The sequence below is a fragment of the Vanessa cardui genome, chromosome 3, assembly GCF_905220365.1.
Source record: "Vanessa cardui chromosome 3, ilVanCard2.1, whole genome shotgun sequence".
NCBI lineage: Eukaryota > Metazoa > Arthropoda > Insecta > Lepidoptera > Nymphalidae > Vanessa > Vanessa cardui.
Window position 1 is genome coordinate 11,663,455 of NC_061125.1, and position 6,000 is coordinate 11,669,454.

Here is a 6,000-nt window from a genome sequence, read left to right on the forward strand (position 1 = left end):
TTAATGCTACTTTATTTTCTTTATAATAATAAATAATCGATTGATAATTTGTTTTTACAATTGTCATAGATTGAAATAGATTACTTTAGATAGGTATTCCGATTATTTCATCCTCATTATTATTTTTTTACAAATTACTATAAAATATAATTTTGAGATATAGTTAATTATTTATTCTGAGGAATCTGGAGACAAATAATAAAACAACAAAATCGATACATGTATTCTTAAAAATGAAGAAAATTCAAAAAGATTTAATATAAATGGATTTAACGTTTAATATAATTAAGATTATATCTCTTGTTGATATTAATGATTTAGTTTCGCTACTACAAATACCAACAACGGCACAATTTTATTATAATATCACTGTATTATAAATATGAATAATTAATAAGCAATTAAGGAAAACAATATAAATATTTTATGTATTTGTATGGCACGATCAAAATGAAATAGTATTCATAGCAAAATCTACATATCATCTAATTATTTTATTTCATTGTGAGCTACTATGCAATCTAAATCTAGTATCGAGGGTTCTCAAGCTTCAAGATCTATCAATTTATCGTATCAAGCACTACATATGGGTAAACGAGTATAAATAGGGATGAAGTATTCTTGGATTTCACAAAGCTGTATATGGTTTCTATAATTACTATTGGTAAATATTACTTAATGATAAAAAAAGTACAGTCTCAATAACTAAGCTACATTATTATGTATTATTTACCGCCCGCAATCTGGGCTAACACGTTATTCATAGTCTTTAATAGCTTTAAATAATTTATAAATAAAAATTTTAACAAAAAGAAAAACCGACTTCAAACAAAACACTATTTTAAAACAAATGAATATGCACGAAAAAGTAATAAAAATAATTGCGTATTCAACATATTTTTTAGAGTCTTCCTAAGTTAAATGAAATGAAAAATATTAGACTACTTAAAAGTCGATTAACGATTATATCATGTAGTTATAATTATTGGTATATTTGGAGCCGGTGTCAGCCACGGTGCCCTTGCCCCAACAATCAAAAGAAAGAAGCGATACGAGCCCCTTGATTGATCCAGTATATTATTGTATAAAAGGTAATTTGCAAAAAACATATTTGTTAAAGTATTCTCGTATTGTTTTTTGATAGATATACTGTAGGGTTTTATTGGCTGACACCGACTCCAAATATAAAATAATTATAACTACATGATATAATCGTTAATCGACTTTTAAGTAGTCTAATATTTTTCATTTCATTTAACTTAGGAAGACTCTAAAAAATATGTTGAATACGCAATTATTTTTATTACTTTTTCGTGCATATTCAATTGTTTTAAAATAGTGTTTTGTTTGAAGTCGGTTTTTCTTTTTGTTAAAATTTTTATTTATTTTTTGATTTTAAGTGAAGCTGATGTTGACTAACTATTTTTTTTTAATATGGATAGATTAAGCGTTCCGTTTAAATGAGTCAGTAACTACTTCGAGGACAATTTCAAAGGAAACTTGCGAATAAAGCAAAAATAGACTTTCGAAAATGCGGATTTAATACGTCACGCGGCGTAAACTACAAGGATCGCTCGAAAGAGCTGTAATCGAACTAAGCAAAAAAACTTTGAAAAAGACCAACTATATTTCGTACATCATATGACATCACATCACATACACAAAATTTGATTAAAGATAGTAAGAAATTCTACCCCATATCGCACCCTAACTGCGAGCCGTATAGGTGTTCCATCACTACATAGTATAAAACAAAGACGCTTTCTCTGTCCTTATATCTTTAAATCTACGCAACGGATTTTGATGCGGTTTTTTTCAAAAGATAGTGTGATTCAAGGGGAAGGTTTGTGTATATAATACATGAACAATATAGTAAAGAAACACTGATAATTTTAGAAGTTTGCGATGTGATGTCGTAAATAAACAAATTCTGTAGTATTTTTTGGTATCAGTATTGCACCCGTGCGAAGCCGGGGTGGGTAGCTAGTTGATTAAAATATTCGACTATGATAATTACATAAACATAACCACATTACGGAAGTTGACTCAAATATCCAAATAACCTATAAATAAAAGATTCGACTGAGTATCGCTAACGTGCTCCTCAGAATTGTTCCGTTCCCTTCCGTTCCGTTACTTTGTCATGGATCCTGTGCTCAGAACCTTGCCAAACTTTCACCAAATTACCCTTGAAGTATATATTTTATAATAAAAAAAGAATTATCAAAATTCATTAACGTGATTTTCAGTTATTCACCTATTTGTCGCGCATATACATAATGCAAATTTAAGACTTATGTCGTTTTCATATGGATACCATCATCGGAAAAAAATAAAAAAAAATGGGACCCCACGGGAAGCACCACCTTTCAAACACAAAAAAATTATCAAAATCGGTCCACCCAGTGAAAAGTTATGAGGTAACAAACATAAAAAAATACAGACGAATTGATAACCTCCTCCTTTTGGAAGTCGGTTGAAAATAAGAATAACATCAATTACACTTACTTTTACACTTTTATCCATCATCCAAAGCTGGTTCCACAGGGTTATTATGCGAAGCAGAAAATATCCATCGTGGTTCGGGTAGAACTAATACTATTACTAATAATAGTAATCCTAATTAAAGTAGAAGAAATATTTTATATTAAAGATGTTGGACTTAATTTCTGTATAATGTGTTTGATAGATTATAAGTTTGTTTTGCGACCAGTATCAATGGTTTCGCAATAAATATCTATGTAATTTACTACAACAATCAGTAAAAGTATCACTGCTGAGCTAATTAATAATGCTAGTGGATATACATGTAGCAGAATTTTATTGAAATTGAACAGATATTTTCTTACGATGTTTTTCTTCAAAAAAAGCGCGAGTTGATATATAAACACAAATTAAACATGGAAATTCAATAGCGCTTGTCTGGGTTTGAACTGGATAATCTTGTCTTATACTACATACTTACACAAGAAAATAAGCTAGCTGTTTTTTTTTAATATAAGGATATTTTAATTTATATGATCATAAGATTATTACTTAATTAAGAACTGAATAAATTTTTAATTTATTGTTACAATTTAAGTATCTCGTTTGCTACTAATTCACACATCGACAACAACAATGTATGTTGCAAGCGACAACCATTAATTAGGAAGTACATTGAAAACGTTGACCCGAATTTCGAATAATCATACTGTTTAACACTTAACAAAGGCTAGCGATCACTATTCCAATAGTAAATGAACAATTTGATGTCATTGTAGACACATCAAATGACATAACTGCGCCAGCAGTATCAATTGTGTGTAAGTTTTTTTAGACAGAGAAATTGGCTAATGAAAAGTACAACTAGCACCAAAGTTTATTTGAAGTTTAAGAAATATTAAAGATTTCTTATTATGCTAAAAACTACGATGCCGATTTAAAGATTCGTTTGTAGAAAAAAATACCATATGACTTTTAAATATCAAATAAAATAATATTTTTAAGAACGAGAATCCAGAATTATAAATTATATTATTATAAATAATAGCAAAAAATATTTTTTATTTTTACTTTAATAGTAGACACACATACACATTTAGGCTTTTAAAGTAAAGAAATTGTGAGACATTTTTTTCGAGATAAATATACTGTAAGAAAAAGTCCAATCTCGAGACACGATCGAGGTAAGGGAACAATTTAATACTGCTGCTACTAGCGTGGGGTCAACCAGACCGACCGAGGAACTTTCTATTGCACTCTGCAAATAAGTTTTGAGTCCGGACACTAATTAGTACATTCGGTGGAGCTCCAAGCAGCGCCGACAAAAGGGCGAAGTTTGCGATGGTGACACTATAACGAGTGAAGCTTTGTCGTCGACAGTTTGCGGTCGAGTTTCACTTCACTGTTTTGGAACGTATAAAAGTATAATAATATTCGTTAACCACTTCTTAATTTAGCACTCTATTAAAATTTCCTTTTAAAAATAATTTTAGTGCAGATAATTCTAAAATTAAAATATCTAATAAAAAGGCTTACATGTTGCACAATATTTATTATTTTCGTTTCGAAACAACTCCCGTAGTATGTGAGGGTTAAGTTTTGTTTATTATAGTGTTTAGCGTTTATATTATTGGACAAGATCAAATACGAATTAAATCTGGCAATCGTATAAAATTTAAAAGTTTCAAATATATTTTCAACAACAACAGCCTGTAAATTTCTCACTGTTGGGCTAAGACCTCCTCCTGAATTTTTATGAAATTAGACAAATGCAGGTTTCCTCATGATGTTTTCCTTCACCGCCGAGAACAAGATGAACTATAAACACAAATTAAGCACGTGAATATTCAGTGGACCGTCTCGCCTCAATAATGTATTTTTCAAAGTTATTTTCAATAATTTTGAAATATTTTAACAAGATAATTTTACACCTGGCTAATTCTCATTCCAAGTTTACTATGGGAGCTAAAAACATGTCGGTGTTGGGTGTCAACTAATTAGTGTATGCGTTGACGTGGAATGAGCGACGATGGAACGAATGCAAAGGTGCGGAGTGAAACGTCATGTCATTTTTGGGTGTCCGTATTTTTCTAACGTAAATTAAAATGTGTACATGTCAATTTTTGTAGTTGAATTTTGTTCACAGATAATGAAAATAGTCATAAAGTATTCTTGTAAATTGATGATATTTAGAAGGCGTAAATTTCGTATTACCTTTAAGCTACAATCAAGTTTAACATTAAAATTTTCATCATCATCAGCATCATGATCAGTCTGTATTTTTCCACTGCTTGACGTAGACGTTTCCCTCAAGGCGTGCCACTATCCACATTCTATCTTCGTACATCGTCGCACCACCGTGCCACAGGGTGTCCTACACTACGCTTGCCGATTCGTGGTCTCCGCTCTTGAACCTTCTTGCTCCTACGACTATCAGTTCTTCTACCGATGTTACCGGCCCACTGTCACTTCATCTGAATCCTCTGACTTAATAATCATGACGAAATAATTATGTAATTCAAGTGTCCAAACAGTTTTCAATTGTCATATTAACAATAAATCATTTGATACGAATGTGATTTCATTAAGAAATAATAATTACACAAATACACAGATAATAATTATTATTCATAGAAAAAAACACTATCATTTTCGCAAATTACAATATAATCGCAGTACCCTATTCGTACTGCGTTCATTATGCTCCACCTATACAGAGATTATTCAATTTATTCAGATGCACGTGCACTTAAAAGTATAATCATTAGTATCTCTATCACATCCACGAGGGCCCTATATAATACTGAATCGCAAATCACTCTCGAAATGTCACTGAAGCGTGGATAATGCGACCACATGTTTTGTTCACATCAAGTAATAATAATTAGTTGATTTTCGGTCACAGAGTAAATTTTACTCATAAATATTTTAAATATATATAGCGGTCTCAAATTGTTTCGTAAGGGGTCGATTTTACTATAGAGACGTTTTGTAGGGTTAGATGTAGTTAAATAGGGTAAAGGGTCAATAGTAGGCGAGATAAAGGTGGCTGCAACAAATTGTGTGCTCCCGCCTTTGTTAACGGTCGTTCTGTGCTTAATTGTGCTTTTGTCCGTATTACGGTCCGACTCGTGATTGGTCCGGTCTAAGATAACACGTACTGGGCCGAATTGATTCAGCAACCTTTATCTGGATTCGGTGTCGCGATTTATTCTTGCAGTGTATTTTATTGCCTATTAGTACCGTTATCTGATTAACGTGATAGCTTTTGTCCCTAAATTAATTTGATCAACACGGCGATCTTCCGAAAAAATATATCATTTATAAAAAAATACACGTTGAGTTTCTTTCGCCGGTTTGAATATTTACTTTTCTAAGTTGATATTAGTATTGATTGTCAATGAGCTAAATTTGATAAATTAATTTGTAACAATAGGAATTTAAATCTTTACACAATATAAAAACGCAACGGATTTTGATGCAGTCTAATATATAGAGTAATTTGAGAAACGCTGA